Source organism: Humulus lupulus, chromosome 4 (genome assembly GCF_963169125.1).
Source record: "Humulus lupulus chromosome 4, drHumLupu1.1, whole genome shotgun sequence".
Taxonomy (NCBI): domain Eukaryota; kingdom Viridiplantae; phylum Streptophyta; class Magnoliopsida; order Rosales; family Cannabaceae; genus Humulus; species Humulus lupulus.
In genome coordinates this window covers 45741564-45765523 of record NC_084796.1, presented here as the reverse complement: position 1 = coordinate 45765523, position 23960 = coordinate 45741564, and positions in this window count along the sequence as shown.

The following is a 23960-nucleotide window of genomic DNA, read 5'->3' as shown; positions in this document are numbered from 1 at the left end:
ATACTCTAAAAAAGCATCTAGAGCGAGCTAAGGGTGCTTGGACAGAAGAATTACCAGAAGTTCTTTAGTCATACAGGACTACTGCTTGGACAGGAACTGGTCATACCCCTTTTTCCTTGGCATATGGGTATGAGGCCATGTTGCATGTCGAAGTAGACTCCCCATCTCATCGGAGAACCATGTATGACTAGGAGGAGAATCACCAGCTGCTAGCTGAATCTTTAGATTTTCTCGAGGAGAGACGAGAAAAAGCAAACTTGAGAGTTGCTGCCCATCAGCAAAAGGTGGCCCGCTATTTTAATTCCAAAGTCAGAGATCGAAAGTTCCAGGTCGGAGATTTGGTACTCAGAAAGGTGTTCATTAGAGACCCGACGGCTAGAGTGCTAGGACCAAACTGGGAGGGACCGTATCAAATTGAGCAAATCTTACCACCCGACACTTACAAACTTGCTCGATTAAATGGAGAGCTGATCAGGAACTATTGGAATGGAGAGCACTTGAAGAAATATTATCAATAAATACTGCTTACAGAGTAGTAGCTTTGTCTCAAGTGTTTAACTTTTTATTTAAGTTTGTTTGTGAACTGGCTATTTGCTAACCATTCATGTTATTTTGAACAATTTTATTTTGTTTGAGACTCATAATTAGACACGCTTTGTCCTTTTTTTACGAGTAATAAAAGAGATCACGTGCAGCACGGTCGAATCTTGCTACCAATTTTGCATATGTGTTGATTATTCTTACTTTGGCAGTGTTCAACTGTCATTACATCTTAAAACAAAAATGTTTTCTGGAGGAAAGACTGGGCAGTGTTCAACTGGTCGGTATCCATCCAATGAATGACCAACGTTTAAATAGTTGCATGTTTTTGCAGTTTTTAACTACTGAAATATCCTCTTTATATTCAATGTGTTTCACGAGTAATAACTGCTCGGACAAATTTGGTCAAGTAGCAAGTGATCAAGGATTTTTTAACCCTCAATCACTTGGGGGGCACATAGGGTATACAGGTATACAATTCAACACAAGCAATATGAACATGAGCAAAGATATTTGTTTTCAGGTTGACTTGTAAATCTTTGAAGTCAAAAGGGCCTTTAAGCTAACTTGTTTTACAAAGTTTAAGTAACTAGGAATTTTTTCAAAATTTTAAGTTAAGAACAACTATTCGTGTGTAAATAAAATGTTGTGCTCATAAAATGTTAGAGCAATAAGAATGTGAGAAAGCATGCTTTGTAGTAACTTATGAAATGTTTAGAATTTCTAAGTTAGAAAACTAAGTGCTCATATGAAAATATAAGGCATCTATGTAATAAAACTTTTAAATGACTCAAGTCTAAAAAAGTGAAGTGTCCATGCCAATAGCCCGGCCATACGAGCAAAAGTACAGTAGCAAAATAGAAAATAAATGTCTACTAGTATTGTAAGGAGTCAGTTAGTCAGATGGAGGCTCACTGGTCGGCTATAAGGCTCCCTGGTTGGATGTCACTCAGGTTGATCAACACCTTCCTCAGCATCAGTGGCTTCTTCCAGTCAGAACAATAGTGTGGGAGAAAAAGGTGTGGTGCCAGCAGGATTAGCTGCCTTTTCAGCAGCCTTTGTCTTGCATTTGGCAAGCTCTTCTGCCTTGGTCTCCTCTGTGAGAAAGTTGAGGTTGAGAGGTTTGTTCAACTTCCATACCTGGTAGAAGCAGTTGAAACAAATCTCCTCGTAGCGAGCAAGATTAGCTTCCTTCTCTCGCTTCAGCTCCTCGTTCTCACGAGTCAGTCTTTCCAGTTGATCAGTCAACGTCTTGTTGATTTGAGTTTGTTTCTGGTTTTCGTCGGCCAGCTCCCTAAGAGACCCATCCTACTCAGCAATGGTCTTCTCTGCCTGCTCAACCTTGGATTTGAGATCCTTTTCTGAGGAGGTTAAAGTCTCTACTTTGGTCTGGACTTCCACTAGCTGATCATTTAAGACCTTGATCAATTCCTTGTAGTCTACTGCTCGATGTTGAGCATGGCTGATAGTAATAAGCGACTGCATGGAATACAAGAAGCTACTACAAGTAAAAATGATTAATAACAAACTGTCTTGTGATAAAATACTTACATTCATCAGTTGAGCGAGCCCTCTATGTAAGAAGACTTCAACACTAAGTCGAGGCAAGGATTCAAAGCTTTGAATCATTGAAGTATCATGAAGGTTTTGGTCGAGCAGTTCCTTCCCAATGTTACCAGCAGTGTGAAGGGGCTCACTTAAGCCAGTAAGGCAAGTGGGGCTTAGGCTCGCAGAGGGAGAAATCGATGAAGGGGTCAGCTGCGGGATTGTAATTGGCTGCTCGGATTGTCTTCACTGGTTGGTCGGGGCTGTCCTTGGGACTTTGTTTGGAGGAGTTGAGCCACTTCCCTCCCAAGATTTCCTCTTTTGAGCAAGGGTGGTGTTGAATTGCTTGAGCATCTCTGAATCTACAAAAGAGTAAACATAAGATTTGTTAGTAAAAAGTAGAGCAATATGAAGATAAATACTTTACTACTACCAGACAACTCTATAAATCCCATATAGCCAAGTTATTTAAAATCAAACATCATCCTATGACTACTAGACCTGAGTTTAGGATTTGATCAAGGAAATCATCCTCTTCATCAGATGATGAGCTGAAGTCCCTATGAAGCTAAATGGTCTTTCCTTTCCCAGGTTGTGTGGGAATGACATGTCTACGTTGATCCTCTGGCAGGGGTTCCCTAATGATATGGTCACCTGGTCTACAAGAGTAGGGAGACGGTCCGGGAGAGAACTGATCGGTCACTACCTCGGTGTCAGCATTGGACTGGTCAGTTGCATTCGCTTCCTCAGTAGTACTTTCTACTAGGATGTTCTAGTTACTTGGTAACATCCCCACCATCTGAAGATTATCCACGGTAACCAACTCTTTTACATTCTTCTCCTCGATGCACATATTATCCAATTCTTCTGCTCGGGAACACATTTCCTTGGTAGGCAAGGGCTGGTGAAATGGACCCGCATGTGTAAAGGCTAAGTTGTTGGCTTTGATATCTGAAGTAAGAAAATACTCTGTATAGTATTTTTCAGGATTTGACTTATGAGCGATACCATGGAGGTATTTGACCCCTTTATGCCTGTGGAAGAGGTGGAAAAAACCTGTGTTCTTGTGGCTTGGGTTAGTCCTGAAGTCGAAGAGATAATGAACTTCATGAGGAGTGGGTGGATCCCAGCCTTGTAGGAAGTAAAGGATGTATAAAGCAGACAACGCCTGAATCCCATTGGGAGCAATCTGAAAAGGAGAGACGTTGAAGTAGTCCGCAACTGACCGAAAGAAATGATGTAGCGGGATGGTAGCTCCTGCGAATACGTGATACCTAGACCAGGCACAGTATGGTCCGCCAGGCTTGTTGGCTCTCTGATGAGGGCGTGGACATATCATGTTATCCCCTTTCAAGCCCGAGGCTTGAATGTGTTTGTCGAACATGCAGGGGTTAAGTTTGGAAGGTTTGGCTGTAAACCAAGAGGGTGTTTCTTCTCCTTCTTTTCTTGGTTTTTGAACGGCTAATCGCTGGATCTCGGTAGTAAATTTCTAAGTGATTTTTCTTTGAGGCTTGCTGGGTTTTTGTGTCTGGCGGGGCGGCCTTAAAGAAGCCGCAGTTCGGTCTTCACTGCGTTCCACTACTGTGCCGCTCCGCGGGCCACTTGAGGGTCTTGGTCCTGAGGAAGTCTATTGGATTTCTTCACCCTCATTTATGAATGTTTAGCCTGTTGAGTAAGAAACTATTCTTCGTGGAGGAAATACAAGGTTGATCGGGGAAGGATCTTTTTAAGACGGCGAAGGCGATCTTCAGGGGTGCGACTGCTAGGAGACTTCGATGAAGAGTTGTTGCTTTGAGGAGTATCGCTTGATTGCGGAATGCAAGTGTCAGAATTTGTATGGTTGTCACCTCCCCTATAGTCAAAGCGATTCATCTACAAAAAATAAGGGAGGTGAGTAACCAAACAAATATAAGTCAATTGATTCAAGAAAAATATTTATGTTTACTGCTCATAAAATATTTATCAGGTTAGTAAAAGTATTGCATGCATGTGTTGGGCATTAAATTTTATGTAAGCCTAGGGGCCGAGGCATGCACTTGCGGCTGGAGCCGCATCAAGCAAGCGTCCGAGCAGCTCGGCATGATGTCCGCAGGATGACCGAACGGGCATGCGTGTGTCCGAGGAGCTAGGCCCAGTGGCCGATCGGGTTTGGTGTGTGCGTGTGTCCATGGAGCTAAGCCCAGTGGCCGATCGGGTGCGGTGTGTGCGTGTGTCTGAGGAGCTAAGTCCAGTGGCTGATCGGGTGCGGTGTGTGCGTATGACCGAGGAGCTAGGCCTAGTGGCCAATCGTGTGCGAAGTGTGCGTGCGTCCGAGGAGCTAGGCCCTGTGGCAGAGCGGTTGTTGATGGCACGCATCCGAGTTGAGATGTGCGTCTGAGGGGCCAGCGCATATTGACCGATCGGCTGGGGTATTGGACTGTGGTGACCGATCGGTGGGCACAAGATTCATGCCTGATCCCTTTGTGTCTGAGCAGCCATAGGAATGCCCGAATATTCAAGCAAACAAACAGCCATGACCGATCGACCATGGGTGTTTTCCCTAAACCCTTTTCGATAAAACCTGGATCCCAAATAGCATGGACATAAACACATTTCCACACCAAAAATACACAACAACAAGATCAAAATGGGGGATTTGGAAGGTTTCAAAAAGTTCTAGGGATCCTATCTATCATCAAATACCCAAGGACCTAAATATGCAATTTGGGATAGAAAGTTAATTTTTCTTCAAATTTCCAAGAAATTGAAGACAAAATTGATCTACCCATAGTCTATATAAAATCAAAACAGCCACAATACACCTTACATACCAAAGATTCATGCACAAGTTCAAGGGAAAATTTCTTATGGGGGTTTCGGCCTACACATTTTTTCTTAAGCTTTGAGAAAAAAAAACACATAAATGGAGATGAGGAAGAAGAACTTATCCAAATGTGTTGATTTCTTGAAGAGCCCTTGTGTTTGCTTGGAGAAAATTGGAGCCTCCCTTGGAGTTTTGGAGGTTTTCAGTTAAGAGATGGAGAGCTTTAAGAAGCCACAACCGAAAGAGAAAATGAGGAGTTTGTGAGCCTTTTGATCTTCCTTTTTTTCTTGTAAGATTGTGAACACTAGTGGGTCTATTTAAAGGGAAAAAGTGGAAATTGTCACTTATTCTTAGACTCTTGGAATTCCCTTGGGTATATTTTCTCCCCACGATTGGAGCAGTTAATTACAGTGATCATGGTCTGCTATGGCGTCGTGGTCTGTTGCATAGGCGGGAGAATGTACAGTTAGATTTTTTGTTATTGTGCCATCAGCAGTGGAGAAAAAATTTTATTATGTGAGAATATCATATAATAAACTTGGGGGGAAAATGTTATCCCCAAAATTTGAAAACAATGACGTGGCAGTAGAAGTGACAAATGGCAAGGAATGGCTGGCTCATCTGGCTTGGGAGTGATCCGGTGGACCGGTGAAGATTTTTGACTGATCGGTCAAGAGTCATGACCGACCAGTCATGTGCTTGACCGACCAGTCAAGTGTCATGACCGACTAGTCATGTGCTTTTCCGACCAGTCATGTGCTTGTCCGACCAGTCATGTGCTTGTCCGGCTAGTCAGGTGCTTTTCCGACCGGTTAGGTGCTTGTCCGACCAGTCAAGTGTTTGGTCGACCGGACATGTGTTTGGCCAACCAGTCACTTGTCTTGCCCGACCAGTGAGAATGTGGCCGACCAGTGAAGTGTTTTGGCCCTTCAGTTTTCCTTCTGGGTGTGATATGGACCGACTAAACAGAATAGTGCTACGCAAAAGATCCCAATAACGGCTTCAACAAGAATCGGTCATACCTGCGTGGGAATCTCTCATTTTATCTCGAAGAAGTAGTGTATTGTTGTATTTTGAATATTATTATTAATTAAATATAGTGAGAATAACAAAATATCCCGATTATGGGGGACTTCATTTGTACGATCCTGAGCCTATAAATACAAAGCTCATGGAATCATAAAAGGGATTCAGATTCTAATTTTCCAGAGAGAGTATTTGTGTCTTGAGAGAAATCTTGTATTCTTTTCATCTGCACTGAAGAAACTCAGTTGACTCAGGTTCATCTGATCTTGAGTGTAGATTCATAATCATAACTCTAAGTGGACTAGGCTATTACCAACACATTGGGGCTGAACCACTATAAAAATTGTCTGTGTCGTATTTTTCTCTTGAAGGATTTTTGTCGTTTTGACGTCTACACGTCATTGGCCAAAAACGCGGTCAACAACAATAGTTAATTTAAATTTCATTTATCAACAATCAACTCTCTTTTAGGTTAATTTGAAAAAAAATATTAATTTAATTTAAATAGGATTTATCAACAATTAACCAAAATTAATATAAATCCCATTTATTATAAAAATATTTTATTAATTGGCTGAAAAATGATATTTTTTAAAATTTAACCAATTTTAAATTTGAAAATCAATATCTTAACTATTTTCCAAAAATATCTTGTGTTGTTACAACTATTAGCTAATATTTTACCCATTTCAAAAAAATAAAATATAAATAGTTATAACAACCCTAAAATATCTCAAAATAGTTGAACAAATTCTAATATCCATAAAAATATCTAACTAACAAAATTCAAATTTCAAATAATTTAAATATTAAAAACTATAGAATAAAAAAGATTTTTATATTTTCAAATAAAGATTTAATAAAAAAATCAAGAATTTAAATGAAAATATCTTAAATATCTGATCATAATTCTAATATTTTAATATATTAAAAGATTTAAAATATAGTTGTTAGTCTATTTTTAAATTTTGAATTTGAATCTTTGTAGAAAATATCTAATTATTTAAATCTCAACTAACAAAAATATCTTATTTTTAATTTTTTTTTAAATACATAACAAATATGATATTTTTGGCTTTCATTATAAATAATAAATTTCCACAATTTTAATTTTCTTTATTTTTCAAAAAAAATTAAAATAAAAAAAAATTATGGATGAACAATACTCGTATCAGGTACTGTTCACCCGAGTGATGCTCTGGCTGCTGGTAACGCGCGCGCGGGGCTGGCGGGTGGCGCGCGCGCATGGCAGCCAATGCAAATTTTTGAGCAATTTTTCAAACCAAAACCATTTTCTAATTAATTTTTAACATGTTTTGCACAAAATAAAGCATATATAAAAATTAATAGCATAGAAAACACAACAAAATAACCTAAAAATTGCTAAAATTCACATAAAATCAATATGCTCATAAAAACATGAAAACCATCCAATTATTCAAACATATCAAATAATCCAATTTTAAACATGTTCATACATGAAAATAAAGATTACCAAAGGCTTTAAGGCTAGTTGTTAGATTAGCTTTATAAAGGATCTTTATTTATTTTCATGTATATCTAACATTAAACAAATTAATACGAGATAGCCTAAAACATTTTTCTATAATAGAATTCAAAGAAAACAATAAATAGAATACTTACAGTAAATGCAGCAGAATTAAAGAGTCATTCCTTCAATTTCTCTAACTCTTGAATCCTTTCTGTCGCAGAGTATTATCAAGAAACTGAACCGTTATTCTAATTTCTTCACAGCTTCCAATGTAACCTTAGAATCACCTAGACCAGTGTGGGAAATTCTCAACACATGAGATAGATACAGAGAGAAGAAGAGAAATTAATCAAGAGGCTTTGAAAAAGTACTTGTCTTTAGAGAGAATCTAAAACTATCAGAAAATCTGACTTGTGACTTATCAAACTTGTGTTTTGACTTCTCTCTAAGCACTCATTTTATAGACTCAATTAGGCCATTTAATTTAATTAAAAAATCAATAAAATAATAGCCAATTTGAAGCCCTAGGTCAAAATTATTATGGGCTTTAGGCCCGTGAAATTTCTCATTTGATTATAAGCCCATTGGACTTAAAATCAAGGCCTGCATTATTTTCTATTGATTTAATTAATTAAATAATTATTTAAATCCTTTATCAAATTAATTATTTATAATTTGAACCTTGATTTAAACTTATTTATTAATTAGATACCAATTTATCTTAATTAATAAATCTTCCATAATTTATCTTTTCTTCTCAAAATTAGACAACTCTGTGAAACTATCCAAAATTGACCTGGTTAACTTTGATAATTCTAATTGATGATTAAATCAATTAATTGAGAATATCTAGATGATTTTATCCAAGGTACAATGGGGACCATGGGCCTATAAAATCAAGCTCCAATAAGTTATCATAAATCTAACAAATAAATTTACTAACTTATTAATTCCTCGTGACTCCACTATAGACTCGAAATTGCACTCTTGAATTCATAGAACGCTCTATAAAAAATATAGATACGCTATTAATTATCCATTTTTACAACCATAATTGTCACTCAATCCTCTATAGACGGTCTACAATGAGATAGGACTAAAATACTGTTTTATGCCAAAAATCCACCAAAAAGAAACTCTTTAGTCCCTGGTTGGAACATAGGGATAAGGGTCGCTTATTCATGCTATTGGGCTCGAGCCTGTAGTCCTTGTTGAATACAGGAGATCATCTCATGAGAAATGTTGATGCTCATAATCCCATCAAGAGAAAGTATGAGGCCGAGGCAAGGCCCTAAGGCCACCGTCGTCTCGGGAAGCCATCTCGCCATCACAACACGAGTCTGGGTTCGTTTCTCATGGTGTCGATGCCAAGTGGTCCACGGTTGCAAGGCATAGGTGCCAAGGCTCAGTAGGCTCGCGAGGCCCCTCTCGCCCATGCACTCGGCCCCACGGCCTCGCCCCATGGCCTCGCCCATGGCCTCGGCCCCATGACCTCCTCCATGGCCTCGCCCATGGCCTCCTCCCATGGCCTCGCCCATGGCCTCCTCCATGGCCTCCTCCATGGCCTCCTCCATGGCCTCGCCCATGGCCTCCTCCATGGCCTCGCCCATGGCCTCCTCCATGGCCTCGCCCCCATGGCCTCCTCCATGGCCTCGGCCCCATGGCCTCCTCCATGGCCTCGCCCATGGCCTCCTCCATGGCCTCGCCCATGGCCTCCTCCATGGCCTCGGCCCCATGGCCTCCTCCATGGCCTCGGCCCCATGGCCTCCACCATGGCCTCGGCCATGGCCTCCACCATGGCCTCGGCCATGGCCTCCTCCATGGCCTCCTCCATGGCCTTGTCCATGGCCTCCTCCATGGCCTCCTCCATGGCCTCGTCCATGGCCTCCTCCATGGCCTAGCCCATGGCCTTGGAGGTGAGAATACTCACAAGGGGCAAGGTACACCCATGAATATGGAATGTACCGACGAACCTAAAAAAGTCAGAGTACGTATATAGTACCCCTACCAGACAAGTAGTGGGAATGCCAGGAGTGGGTATGCAAGGATAGGAGTTATGGTCCGTACGTCTACGGCCATAGGTCAGAGCCGACACCACTACTCCTGCGCCACTACGCCTGCCCCCACGCATCAGACATGGATACAGACAAGCAGTGGAGACATCCTCCTGACACCTGCTCCTGTACTGGGTGTACGACCACAGCCTCTGGAGCCACTCCCCTGACATAGTACGTATGTACCACTTGGTCCCCTGGACCACTATGTACCTAAGGCCATTAGAGCCTACTATAAAATGAACTCTAAAACCACCTGAAGGGGGGTTGGAAAATTCATTGTATGCAGAGGCCATTAAGAAATATACATTTTTTTACTCCATTGTTCATCTGTGTTTATCCTTTCATAAGTTAATTCTAAGGTCTTATCTAGAGATCGCCGCATTTACCTTTGAGTTTTCCGACCTAATTTCGTTGACGAGATTTCCCCGTCAACACCCCTCATTGTATTTTATCCTTAAAACACTTAGTTCCTTGTAAATGATATTTCAGTAAACTAATTTAATTACTGAAATGAGATCTCTATCATTTAACACCTTCAACCAAACTAAAAGGAAACCATCGTTTCACTTCTTCATTAGAAGCTATAGATGTTCATAACTATAATTAACACTCCCACTCAATTATACTATCGAGTTCCCAAGATGTAAGTATGGGCTAGTCCGTAGGGTAAGCTGGTAACGAACAAGTCAAATAACGCAAATAATACAATCAGTTAGAATACTAACCACTCAGAATTGAGATTGAATTGACCTATTGCCAACTATATGATATGACTAGAATAGATAATAATGGTATGTTTACTTATCTTACCAACTTTCAATATCGGACGTGTCCGATGTAACAAATACATCCCATCTTACATACTTTGCTAATGTTCTGGAAAGAACATAACACTGTGATGTGTAAGTAGATCATATCGTAGATTAGCAAGTCAGTGTAAATCCGGTGCACTGACTAATCTTAGGACTAACTTATTTTGAACATATAATCATATTTATATTCCACTGTGATTACGCCACTAAAAATAAGATTAGCTATATGCTCGGGATTTAATAGACGTTTATATTAAACAAATAATCATGAAAATAAAACATGTGAGTAAAGTGATTAACCAAGTCAAAAAATGATTTATATTCTTTTATTGATAATAAAATGAGATTACAAAGAATTTGGGTTTTAATCAGGGCATAAAATGCCAACATATACATGGTGGTCCCTCAGGACAATATAGTACATGAGTACACTATCAGGGTAATAACACAGGTGGTAGTGGTGTGGGAAGAGTGGTGGTATGTTGTAGTACGTGTTAGGGGTCTGCAAAAGTACTCCTATCTTGGTACCATATTATGCCTCCACTACTTGTCGGGTACAGACCTCATAAGCGCGCTGAGGGAGTCCTGACCATGTACCATTCTTGTACTGTCACTACCTGTCTGGCGTGGACACTGTATCCATACTCTAACTCTTCTTGGTCTGTAGGCTTATTCCGTATCTCTTCTAACTTCATGTCGAATCATTTTGAGGCCCTTTTTGACCTTCCTCAACTGCATGTTCAAGAGACCCTTGACTCTTCATATCATGGGACTCACAGGGAGAGTGGTACCCCATTGGTGGCACTTACCTCAGGAAGAGAGGTAAGGCCTCTTCAATGAGGCCTGCTACGTGTACGATGAGGCATGATGCCTACGAATGAGATTAGGATCTCACCTTCCGATACCATCGCTTTGTAGCCCCCATGCCGTGAGGCCCTTGGTGTGTGGCCGAGGGGTGTTTAGTGGAGGCCATGTCTCGCGAGGCCTCAATGGACGCCTAAAGACGCGAGATGCTTTGGGGAGGCTATGTCTTGCGAGGCCCCTAAGGATGTGAGATACTTTGGGGAGGCCATGTCTTGCGAGGTCCTTAAGGACAAGGCTGGTGCACGAGGTGAGGTCACTAGGCCATTAGCGTGGTTGGTGTGCGAGGTGAGCTCACATGGCTTTTAGCGTGGCTGGTGCACAAGGCGAGGCCATGAGGCTCTTATCGTGGCTATTGCGCAAGGCGAGGCCACTAGGCCCTTAGCGTGGCTAGTGCGCGAGGTAAGGACAAGAGGCCCTTAGCATGGGTAGTGCGCGAGGCGAGGCCACGAGGCCCTTGTCGTGGTGGGTGCGCGAGGCGAGGCCACTAGGCCCTTAACATGGCTGGTGCACGAGGCGAGGCCACGAGGCCCTTTTCGTGGCTGGTGCGCGAGGCGAGGCCACTAGGCCCTTAGCGTGGCTGGTGCGCGAGGCAAGGCCACTAGGCCCTTAGCGTGGCTGGTGCGCGAGGCGAGGCCACTAGGCCCTTAGCGTGGCTGGTGCGCGAGGCGAGGCCACTAGGCCCTTAGTGTGGCTGGTGCGCGAGGCGAGGCCAATAAGCCCTTAGCGTGGCTGGTGCGCGAGACCGCACCTGGGTGAGGCAGTGGCAGCGATTGTGCGAGGTGCAAGGCCATGGGTACGCCTATGTGAGATGGCACCCGCGCGAGGCTCGTAGGTCCGTGGGCGACTTCGCGAGGCGTGGTGCATATGTACGAGATGGGCTTGTATAGGATGTAGCCAATATCGTAGTGATCGAAGGTTCCTTCATTTGACCCATGGCCTCTTGGGACTTCCTTGGGTTTGTATTACGTTTTCTTTTGGCTTCCACAAAGGTCATTTTGTGCAATGTGGCCTATCCTTATGTGAGCATTTAGGCCTTAGGCTCTAGGCTTGCCCGATCTCTATAACTTAGCTTGTGTTGCTCGTTGGGTCAATTCTTTCATGTTCCTAAACCCTTACTTATCTCAATGCGGGATCATGTATGTATTTTTTTTATGTGGATTTTTGGTATCCACACTTGCCCCCAGACTATAGGGAAGCCTTTAGGCGTCCTTGTAGACTCTTCTCTTTCTTTTCATATTTTTTTTATTATTATATTTTTTTTTTATGCTCGAGGTCCTTTGGAGCCCACTCAAAAGGGGGTTCGATAGGTCTCTCTTTGATGCACCTTGATTGAATCTTTAAGGATATGTTGACCACTTGGGTTCTAGTTATCCTTTTATATATTTTTGCGCACGCTTATTATTTCTTGCGAGAAGCGTCCTTCTCGTCATTAGGCATAGTACTATTTTTGCAAGCGTCTACTTTGAGACTCTTTTTGCAAGCGTCTACTTTGAGACCCTTTTTACAAATGTCTACTTTGAGACCCTTTTTGCAAGCGTCTACTCTGAGACCCTTTTTGCAAGCGTCTACTCTGAGACCCTTTTTGCAAGCGTCTACTTTGAGACCCTTTTTACAAGCGTATACTTTGAGACCCTTTTTGCAATTTTTGAGGCGATCTCCCCTAGGTTAGGACCTTTATGGCTAGATGGTTCTCGTCCGATTTCAAACTTGGTCAGCGACCCCTCTAGCATGGCGTTCTCTTCTATATGGTATCTTCAGATGTATTGGTGGTAGAGCGACTGGAGGAAGGTTCGCTTCCCTCAATATGCGAGTTCTTATGGCCCTCTTCCACACGTATGTACTTCTGTGCTCTTTCGAATAAATCATCTAAATTCAAAACTTCTCTTTTGAGCATGTTACCCCATAACTTGCTTTTTGGACGAACTCCAGTTGTAATAGCCATCTTGAGCTCGGATTTGGTTAAACTTCCCACCTTTGTTGCTTCCATATTGAACCTATGGATATAGTTGTTCAGACCTTCATTTTTTCCTTGCTTTATGTTAGCAAGGCTGATAATCGACATAACATAATCACAGACTACATGGTGCTGCTGAAGAGATCCGCCAAAGAATGGCTTCCATGATTTGATTGTTCCTTGCCTTAATCTCTTGAACCACTTGTATGGCACACCTTTAAGTGTAACAACAAAGAAATGACATTTTGCTCTGCCGTTGACCCCTGTTAACCTCATACAGTTATTGAAATAGTCTAAGTGATACTTTGGGTCCGTAGTACCTTCGTATGGAGTCATGCGAGGCTCTCTTAGGTTGGCGGGGATTTGCTCAGCCTAGATCTCCCTTGGGAGTTAGAGTCGGATATGCGTGGTTAGTATCCCGAGCTATTCAGGTAAATTTTAAGGAAGAAATTACTATTAGGAGGGAATAGTTATAACATCCCAAAATTTCTAATAGAATTAAGTATTTTGATTAGCGTTCCAAGAGAGCACGTGCGATAATTAGGTGAATTAATTTATTTATTTGACGATATGATTGAGTATGCATGATTATGTGTATTAAATGTGTTTAAAAACTTGTTTTTGTTAGAAAGGCGTATTTTTCTTAATTTTCACCTATTGAGTCTATATTTGTAATTATTGGGTGCCATGGGCCTGAGACCACATTATTATGTGGATATATTAATGATTTTTCAGCATGAGTGGATCCGTTCGAGCACTTAAGCGAAAAATTCAAAACAGGGATAAATGCTCGGCTCAGATCGAGCCTAGGGGTATCTTAAGAATTTTTCATATTTTCGAACTCTTGGTGAAATGAAATTAATAGGCGGAATCATTATGTGTGATTGGTTAGTTGATTAATGTGGAGATTTGTGGTGTCATTTGAGGAATATTGAGATTTATAGGTAAATGACCGAATTTCCCTTGGGGTTTGTTTGAGGAATAGTTAATGGAAAGGGCAAATGTGTCATTTGACCATACAACTAGAGAAATAACCTAAAATCTAATGCTCAATTCCTCCCACACATTCAAAGACTCTCTTCCTCAAAACCCTCCCTATAGCTCTTCTTCAAGCCTATCCAAGCACCAAGTTCCTTCATTGATTAGAGGATTTTAGTAGAGGTTAAGCTTCAGGGAAGGGAAGTAGCAGCTGCCAAGGCCATCATCCTCTAGGAATATTTAAAATTTGGGACATGGTAAGAAATTCATGATGTTTTCCATTTTTTCTCTTGAGTGTTCTTGATGATTGGAGGTTTTAGTTAGTTTTCAAAAATTGAAGGCTCTAGGATGCTTATGTTAGGAACTATTCCTAGTGCGCAGCGGAAATTGTGGTAATAGTAGTATTGTATACAACAAAAAATTTCATATAAACAACTTTATATCAGGATCCTTTGATATGCAATATGCTCATCAACAAAAATACGTACACGTAAAAATTAATATGAAATGATTTACCTCTTGTAGCCTATGAAGAATCCTTGAATCTTTTCGTAAATAATTCGTTCTTCCTATCCTTGCTTGAGTTTTGACACCAAGATCTTCCAAGACGTTCTCTACACCTCAAGATGTGGGTGGACACATAGAAAACAAGAATCAAATTTATGAATAAAAAGTATTGTCAACACATGAGACTCTTGTTTATAGTCTAGAGAGAAATATTTTTCTTTTGTGAGAAAAAGATGTTTTCCTTTATTGATGCTTCATTTTTTATAAAACTTATTATCTTATTTTCTTTCATATAGAATATATCGGTATTATTATCATAATGATAATAATCAAATAAATTGAACATTTTAACAATAATAATAAAATAAATGATAATTAAAGGCAAAGTCTTACATTCCATTTTAAAACATTTTTCTAAATGTTTTATTAATTAATTAAATAAATGAAAAAACCAATAGCTGATCATTATCAATAGTGGTACACGCATAGGGCAGTCCAGGAAGCCCTATGCGTGTAACACTTCCCTAAAAAAGGGGATTTGATTTTTCATGTATATTTATTTTAATTAATTAATAATTAGAAATTCAAACAAGGTATCATCTTTTTAAGAAAAACACAACAACTTAAAGTTGAAACTTCAAAATTCAAAATTTGAATTTTCATTATCATATTATCATTAATTAAATAAAAGTAATAATCAAAACCAATTTTGACTATCCATTTTTATCCTTTCTCACCTAAATAAAATAATTGATTAAAATCAATTTCTTTTATTTCTACACAATTTCAAAATTTCGTTGATGCAATAATAAATTGCGCAGCTTCAATTATCACTTAATTGTATATTTATCCTGAAAAATAAATATTCTCTCAAATAGCCCATTCATAGTTTGAACCTTGAATCAACTCTTACCTTGAATATTGTTGATAGAGCTGCCCCGGGGACCTATGGACCAATAATTCCAAACTCCAATAGATAATAGATTATTAACCAAAACTCTTTGATTCAATAATCATATTTATTAATCTCATGATTATTCCACTGTAAATATAAGATTGCACTCTTGAGAATTAAAGACATATATTTACTGATTACTTTATTGTAACATAAAGTGTCCATTGATATAATCATTACATACAAATCAATCCTCTATTGATGATTCATAATTAAGGGGGAATAAAATTACCATTTTACCCTTTCAATAGTATCTTAAATCTTAGTGTACCATTGACTTTACTAATGAAGGTTAATTCATAATCTGATTATGAATTTGTGGTCAATAACCTTTTCAGTTCCAAAAGCCAACTGAATACGGAACCATCATTCAATCTATAAGAAGGTATAGATTCCATATCTATTAAGCTATGTCCCAGTGTTGGAAAAACAATCCGAGTACACAGGGGTATAGGCGTGGTGGGCCCAGTGTATACAACAATAAAATTTTTCTATCTCTCATGTAAATCGTTTATATGATCAGGAAAACATCCAGACAGAAACATTAACATACAATATTATTAATCATGCACATATACATAAATATATATCATATAAACATATACATAAATATTCAAGAACATGAGTATATACCTCTTGAAGCCTATCAAGTATCCTTGAGCCTTTTCATATATATATATCAATCTTCCTATCCAATGCTTTGAGTACTCAAACCATGATCTTCTAGAGTGTTCTCTACACCTAAGATGTGTGTGGGCACATAGAGAACATGAGTTTGTAATTTAGGAATCACAAATATTTCTCAACACATGAGAACTTGGATTATGGTTTGTGTATTGCTTCTCTCTTCTATATTTTTCTTCTTATTATTCCATATCATATATAAATATATAGAGAGAGATTATTCTATTACCTTATTATTCCTAATAATAATATTAATATAAAAATAATATCATAATGATAATAGGAATTGATTTAGGTAAATATCTAACTTACCAAATATAAAAATATATATTTTAAAATTATTAATTAATTAAATAAATAAAATAAAAACAACACTCATACAATATCAGTGTAGTGCTCACGCATGGCATAGTCCCTGGACTGTGTCATGCGTGAACTGCTACATTCCATTTTTGGGGATGTAGAAGTGATTTCCTACAATTGATTAGACAGGCACCAGCCACTTGTTAAGAACAAAGAGAGAGACGAGAGTTCAATTGGGAGCACTGGTGGGGTGTCAGCGAAAGGGAGTCCAATGCTCAAGTTAGTCGGGTTGTAACGAAAACTAATTGAAAGTAACAAAACTATAACAAAAATAATGATATAATGATGGATGGATGAGTAGTAAGATGGTCAAAGTGATGGCAGAGATGACGGCTGGGTCAAGTTCGTTCAGATCAGACTGACTAATTCGGCTTGCTTGATTGTATTGCTCAGAAAGAGAGTAGCCTTTGTTTCAATAAGAGAGTAAAAGAGAGTTAAGTGATTATCAGATGTCCCATTCTCAACCCCTGATGGTCTTAAATTATAGAGGTGATTTCCTACAATTGATTAGACGAGCACCAGCAACCTTTCAAGAACAAAGAGAGAGACGAGAGTTCAATTGGGAGCACCAGTGGGGTGTCAGTCAAAGGGAATCCGATACTCATGTTAGTCAGGTTGTAACGAAAACTAATTGAAAGTAACAAAACTATAACGAAAATAATGATATAATAATTGATGGATGAATAGTAAGATGATTAGAGTGATGGCAGAGACGACGGCTGGGTCAAGTTCGGTCAGATCAGACTGACTGATTCGACTTGCTTGACTAGATTGCTTAGAAAGAGAGTAGCCTTCGTTTCAATAAGAGAGTAAAAGAGATTCAGGCGATTATTAGATGTCGCATTCTCAACCCCTGAGGGTCTTATTTATTGTTCTTCTTGTCGTTCCGTTCTTCCATCCTTTTATCTGCCCTTCTGACCCGTTCTTAGTGGTTCTTCTCCAATCTTTATGGGAAGAAGAGCGTGTACTTTGACTGCTTCAATGTCCCCGGCTGACTGAATGCATCCGGACTAGGGCCTGGGTACCAACTGGCCCGTTGGATGGTTTATCCAATATGTGTCAGACCATTTACATTGGTTTGGGCCTTGTTAGCTTTTTTGGGCCTAGTGAATTAGTTTGGTTGACTAGTTGGGCTTTAATTTGTAGACAAATTTTGTCCACTACAGTTTGTCCCTCACTCTCTAGTTAGAATTCATTCTAGATGGAGAGTTTATAATATACGAGACCTTTAAGGCTACTTGGCCAAGCGGGATGAATTTAAGAGTGGCCGAGTAGCCTGGTGGCCGAGTGGCTTGCTGGCTGAGTTGTCAGGTGGGCGAGTGGCCTAGTGGCTGTAGTGGATGAATGGCCTATTGGTCGAGCGGTCCGTGGGGTGGCTGAGAGGCCTAGCTGAGTGGCTCATTTGTGGTGGCCGAGTGATTCAGGGCATATGGGTCATGTCTTTGACAACTGAATTATGGGCATGGGCCAAGTGGCTTGCCAAGACGGCTGTTTGCTCGGGAGAGATGGTCGAGCGGGCTGAATGCTCCACCTGGGTGGCTGTGTGAGTGGCGCGCCTGGGCCAAGTAACCTGCCGAGGAGGTTGTGTGCTCAGGAGACACGACCGAGTGGTCCAAGTGCTTTGCTGGGGTGGCAGAGTGACTCACGCGCTTGGTTTGAGTGGCCTGTCGATGAGGCTATGTGCTTGGGAGAGATGGCCGAGTGGGCCGAGTGGCCTACTTCTCGTGAACTTCATCTGTCTCTGAAACTGTAAGTGTTCCCTAGGGAAAGTTGAATACCATTTGGTATGGCCACATGATGGTTGACACTTGGCACCCATCTGGTGGAGTTATATGCCTATATAAGGGGAGTTTGTTTTTTCGTCCCTGCATTCATTTGAGGAAGGCTTGGAGGGGAGGTGCAAGGTGTGGAGTGGAAGAGCTCTTCAAGAGGTAAGTTTTCTTCTTTTTGTTTTCCTTCAAATTTTCTTGTGCATGTTCTTTTCGTTCTTCGTGTTAGGTTAGGTAATTCAAACTGTTATTTTTGTTTGATCCTATAGATGTTCCGTTTGTGTTTGATCTGGTTGTAATGGTGGCAATTGCATTTCTATTGTTTATCCATTTTGGACTTGTGTATGTTTGATTCATGTGTTTTCGCTCCTCTAGCCGAGTGGTCTGCATGACTTACTAGTAAAGACTGTTAGGCTGACTGACTGTTGTTTAACTGATTACATTGTAATTTGATTTGGTATAATAGTCTGTTTGCCTTGTTTCATCGTATGTTTTCGATGTTAGGTACATTGGTATTTTCGATATCTTGTTTTTTCTTAATTAAGCCTTAATGAGTGGTCCATCTGACTAATTGATGAGTCATTTGGTGGTTCTTAATTGTGTATCTAGTTGAATGTTATTAATGTCTCTTTTGTGATCCTTCAAGCTTAGTTGTTGTTTTGCTTTAGGTGATCAGCTCATTATGTCTACAAGTAGGTGCAATAGTCATGCTGACTCAGTCATTCCACTGTCTTGTTCGTTTAGTGGAGAAGATTTTAGTTCTCAATTTCAAAGTTCTGGTGAGAAGGTTGATTGCAACCGAGTTACAGTAGTAGAACCGGGGGGTCTCCTTTAGGTGATGCTACTGGAAGGGGACTAGATTCTAACGAACCCATTGATGGTGGTATGCCTGGTTCTGGTATTATGCTTAGTTCTAATCCTAGGTCTTTGATAAGTTTAGGTGAATTGCCCTATCTTCGTCATTATTATGAGATTCCTGATACCATCAGTCCACATGCTCCTGCTAAGGCAGAGTGGCCTGACTAAGTATGAAGTTACTTAGTCAATTTGTACTTAGATTTGTTATTTGATCTGTTCATAGTGTATGTAAAAAAAATGGTTGTGATAAGGGATTGCGCTCCGCGGAGCTGCCTACATACCTTTTGCAGGGATCAAACCCAAATGTCGTTCTGACACTTCCTGGATGACAGTGTCAGTATGTTGCTTGAATGAAGATCTCGTGAGATCATTGATGAAAGAAAATGAAAGGAGACTAGATTGAGTTAAAAGTGATATTATTTTAAGTGGATAGCGTTCCAGCTGTTGTTGATTTCGCATCCCTCTTTAGTTTGTAGCTTGTATGCTCCATGTCTGACTACCTTTGTGATCAGGTAGGGACCTTCCCATGTCGGGGCAAGCTTACCTGCTCCTGCTTCCTTAGTGTTCTAGAACACTCTTCGTAGTACCCAATCTCCTACTTTGAATGTCCAAATGCAGATGTTCTTGTTGTAATGTCTGGCTATGCTTTGTTGATAGGCTGAAACTCTTAAGAGTGCTTTGTCTCTTCTTTCGTCGATGGTGTCGAGTTCATGGCACAGGTTTTCCCAATTTATTTCGTCTGTCGTCAGCTCATATCTAGCTATCGAAACTTCACTCTTGGTAGGGATGACTGTCTCCATCCCGTAGGATAATGAGAAAGGTGTTTCTCCTGTTGAAGTCCTAGTTGTGGTTCGGTAGGACCAAAGGACTCCTGGTAACTCGTCAGCCCATCTTCCCTTAGTTTATTCAAGGTGCTTCTTGATGTTGATCATGATAGTCTTGTTGGATGACTCTACTTGTCTATTTTCTTGGGGATACCTTGGCGTGGAGAAGTTGAGCTTGATATTCCAGAATTTGCAGAAGTCTTGGAAGTCAAAACTGATGAATTGAGAGCCATTTTCTGTTACGATCTCTTTCGGTACTCCATACCTGCAAATTACATTCTTCCAAATGAATCCCTTTACTTCTTTGTCTTTGACTTGGTGAAAGAGTCTACTTTGATCCACTTGCAGAAGTACTCAGTTACTACAAGCATGTACACCTTCTAGCCTGGCGCGGTTTGATGCTTGCCTACTATGTCCATCCCCCATTTCATGAATGGCCAAGGGGATGTGATTGAGATGAGATGCTTTGGAGGTTGGTGGGATATTTGCGCAAACCGTTGGCATTTGTCACATCGTCTTGCATAGTTGGAGGAGTCGGCTCACATAGTTGACCAGTAATAGCCTTGTGTTAGGGCATGGTGCACCAAGCTTCATCCAACAGAGTGGTTGCAGCACTCCCCCTCATGAAACTCAGCCAGTACGTATTTGGCCTCTGCAGGGTTAATGCATTTCAAATATAGACCAGAAAAGGAATGTTTATAGAGTTTACCTCGTCTAATAGTGAAGCGGGCCGATTGAGCCTTGACCAGACGTGCTTCGTTCTTATCTTTGGGAAGTATGTCCTGCTCCAAGTACTCGACTATTTCAGTCATCCATGTTCGGTTGTTGGAGATATCACTAACTTGCTCTTCTTCTTCTTTCCAGATAGCTGGCCATAGGATATATACTACAGGTATTGTCTTGGGGTCAGTTGTCTGGATGAAGGATCCAAGGTTTGCTAATGCATTCGCATGAATGTTCTCCCCTCTTGGTACTTGGTTGATAGTGAACTCGTCGAGGACCAACTGCAACTCTTTAGTCTTGTTGAGGTAGGCTGTCATCTTGTTATCCCGAGCCTAATAGCTACCTTGCATTTGGTTGACTACAAACTAGGAATCACTGAAGACCACGATCCATTTGACTCCCATGTCTTTGGCTAGTCCGAGTCTAGCTATCATTGCTTCGTATTCGACTTCATTGTGGTAGCTTTGAACCCGCATCGAACTTCTTGTTCGATTACGTCACATCGGGGTGAAATCAGGACTAGTCCGAGTCCACTTCCTCTAGTGTTACTTGAGCTGTCTACTTGCAAATTCCAGATTCTGGCTCACTATCCCTCGGTCAGACAGCAAAGTTCTTTTTCTGCCTACACATGCATGTTAGGTGTAAAATCTGCAATGAAGTCAGCTAATACCTGAGATTTGAGATAACTCTGTGGCTTGTATGTTAGTTTGTACTCGCTGAGCTCTACTGCCCACTTGGTAAGTCTGCCTGATAGTTCTAGTTTACGGAGGATTGTTTTAAGTGGGAAAGTGGTCAGGACCGTTATTGGATGGCACTAGAAGTATGGGTGTAACTTCCTTGCTGCGTGGATGAGTGCTAGTGCAAGCATCTCCAACTGGCTATATGGGGTTTTTGCATCAAACAAGGCTTTGCTTACATAGTAAACTAGAGATTGCCTGTCTTCCTCTTCTCAGACTAGGACCATGCTAACTGCCGTCTTGGATACTGCTAGGTAGATGAATATTGGGGAAAAGTTGAGAACTACCCACTTTTAGGAGTAGTTAACTAAAATTAGACACTAAATATATTTAGTTGAACTTTACCCATTATTATCAGGAGACTTCCCAAATTACCCTTATTTGAGCACATGGTTCTAAGTGTTGTTGTAATGTGTATTATATGTGTCATATTATAGTTAAATTGGAAATTCATTCTAATTGTAGCGTGTTTAAGGAGAAAAAAAAGCATGTAATTGAAGGGGTATAATGGGTACATTAATTGAAAATTTGGGTACTAAAAGAAATGTTAAAAATAATGGGTAAAAATTAAAGTGGATCATTTCAAATGGGTAACGGGTCTAATTTCCACTGAATAATGTCTCATTGTCTTTTGGCTTTGAGAGGAGAGGCGGACTGGTCAAGCATTGTTTTAGTTGGGCTAGTGCCTCTTCACATTCAGCTGTCCACTCAAAGGTTTTTTATTTCCTTAATGTCTTAAAGAAGAGGTGACATCGTTCTGACGACTTTGAGATGAATGGGTTGAGTGCGACGATGCATCCAGTTAACTTTTGTACATCTTTTATGCATGTTGGGGAAGAAATCCTTTGTATTGACTCTATCTATGCTGGGTTAGCCTCGATTCCCCTTTGAGCTACTAGGTACCCAAGGAACTTTCCTACAGTCACACCAAAAGAACATTTAGTTGGATTCAGTTTCATGTTATATTTCCTAAGAATGTCAAAAGATTGTTTTAAATGGCTGATATGGTCCTCTACAATGAGGGATTTGATGAGCATGTTGTCAATGTAGACTTCCATCGTCTTCCCCAGCAAGTCGACAAACATCTTGTTGACTAATCTCTGGTAAGCGCCCCTACATTCTTCAGTCCTACTGGCATGACCTTGTAGCAGAATATGCCCAAGTTGGTCATGAAGGTTGTCTTTTCCTGGTCGTCTGGATACATCAAGATCTGTTTGTATCTTGAGTATGCATCCATGAAGCTTAGGAGTTCATTACTGGCTCTGGCGTCTACCAGCATGTCTATGTGTGGTAATGGGAATGAGTCCTTTGGACATGCCTTGTTGAGGTTTGTGAAGTCGATGCAGACTCGCCATTTGTCATTCTTCTTCTTCACAATGACTACGTTGGCCAGCCATTCGCGATAATGCACCTCCCTCACGAACCCATTATCAATGAGCTTTTGAACTTCTTCGTTAATGGCTTTGTTCCTTTCAGGGGAAAATTTTCTTCTTTTTTGCTTCCTTGGTCGGTAGTTTGGATCAACTTGCAATTTATGGACAATTACTTCGAGGTCAATTCCAGTCATGTCCGCATGGGACCAAGCAAAACAATCATAATGGATAGATAGAAAATCAATGAGTTTAGTTCTGATGTCAGGGTCCAACCGTGATCCGATTTGGACTTTGTGATCTTGGAAGTTCGGATGTATCTGAACTTCGTCCAACTCCTCCACGTTTGGTTGGTTCATCTGGGAGTCTGTCAGTCTATCTTCCTGTAATTGCTATAACTGAGTGGGTCTGGCCTTCATGGTAGTCTGGTAACATGCTCTTGAGTCTTTCTGTTGGCCTTTGATTTCTTTTACTCCCTATTTAGTTAGGAACCTTAGAACTTGGTGGTATGTTGAAGGGACTTCCTCCATTTCATGTATCCATGGTCGACCTAGTATCACGTTGTAAGCAAATGGAGAGTCTACTACTAGGAATATTGTGCACAAATTGACTCCTTGGGCATAGACAGTTAGCTCGATCTCTCCTAGTGTGCTGTTATGCTCTCCACTAAAACCAATGAGGATTGTAGTCTTCTTTATGATCTTTGATTCATCTATCCCCATTTCCCTGAGAGCACTTTAAAACAAAATGTTAGCTGGATTGCCATTATCAATAAGTATACGTTTAGTAAGACAATTAGCAATGTAAAGTTCAATAACAAGAGCATCGTGATGCGGGTTGAGGAGTCTGGTTGACTCTGTTGTTGAGAAACTGATGGTTTGAGCTGGTAGGTTGATGGTATTCTTCTCTATCCCGCTGGACTCTCCTTTGATCTAGTTGGTCTGCCTGGCATGTCTTTTGGCTGCTGAATGGGGGACTTCGCTTACCTTAGAGCCACCAATTATTACGTTCACTGTCCGTTCATGAGTAGGTGGTTTCGGCAGGGTTACTTCTCTTTGGATGACTGACCTGTCTGCCTCTTGTTGGAATGTTCTTTTGC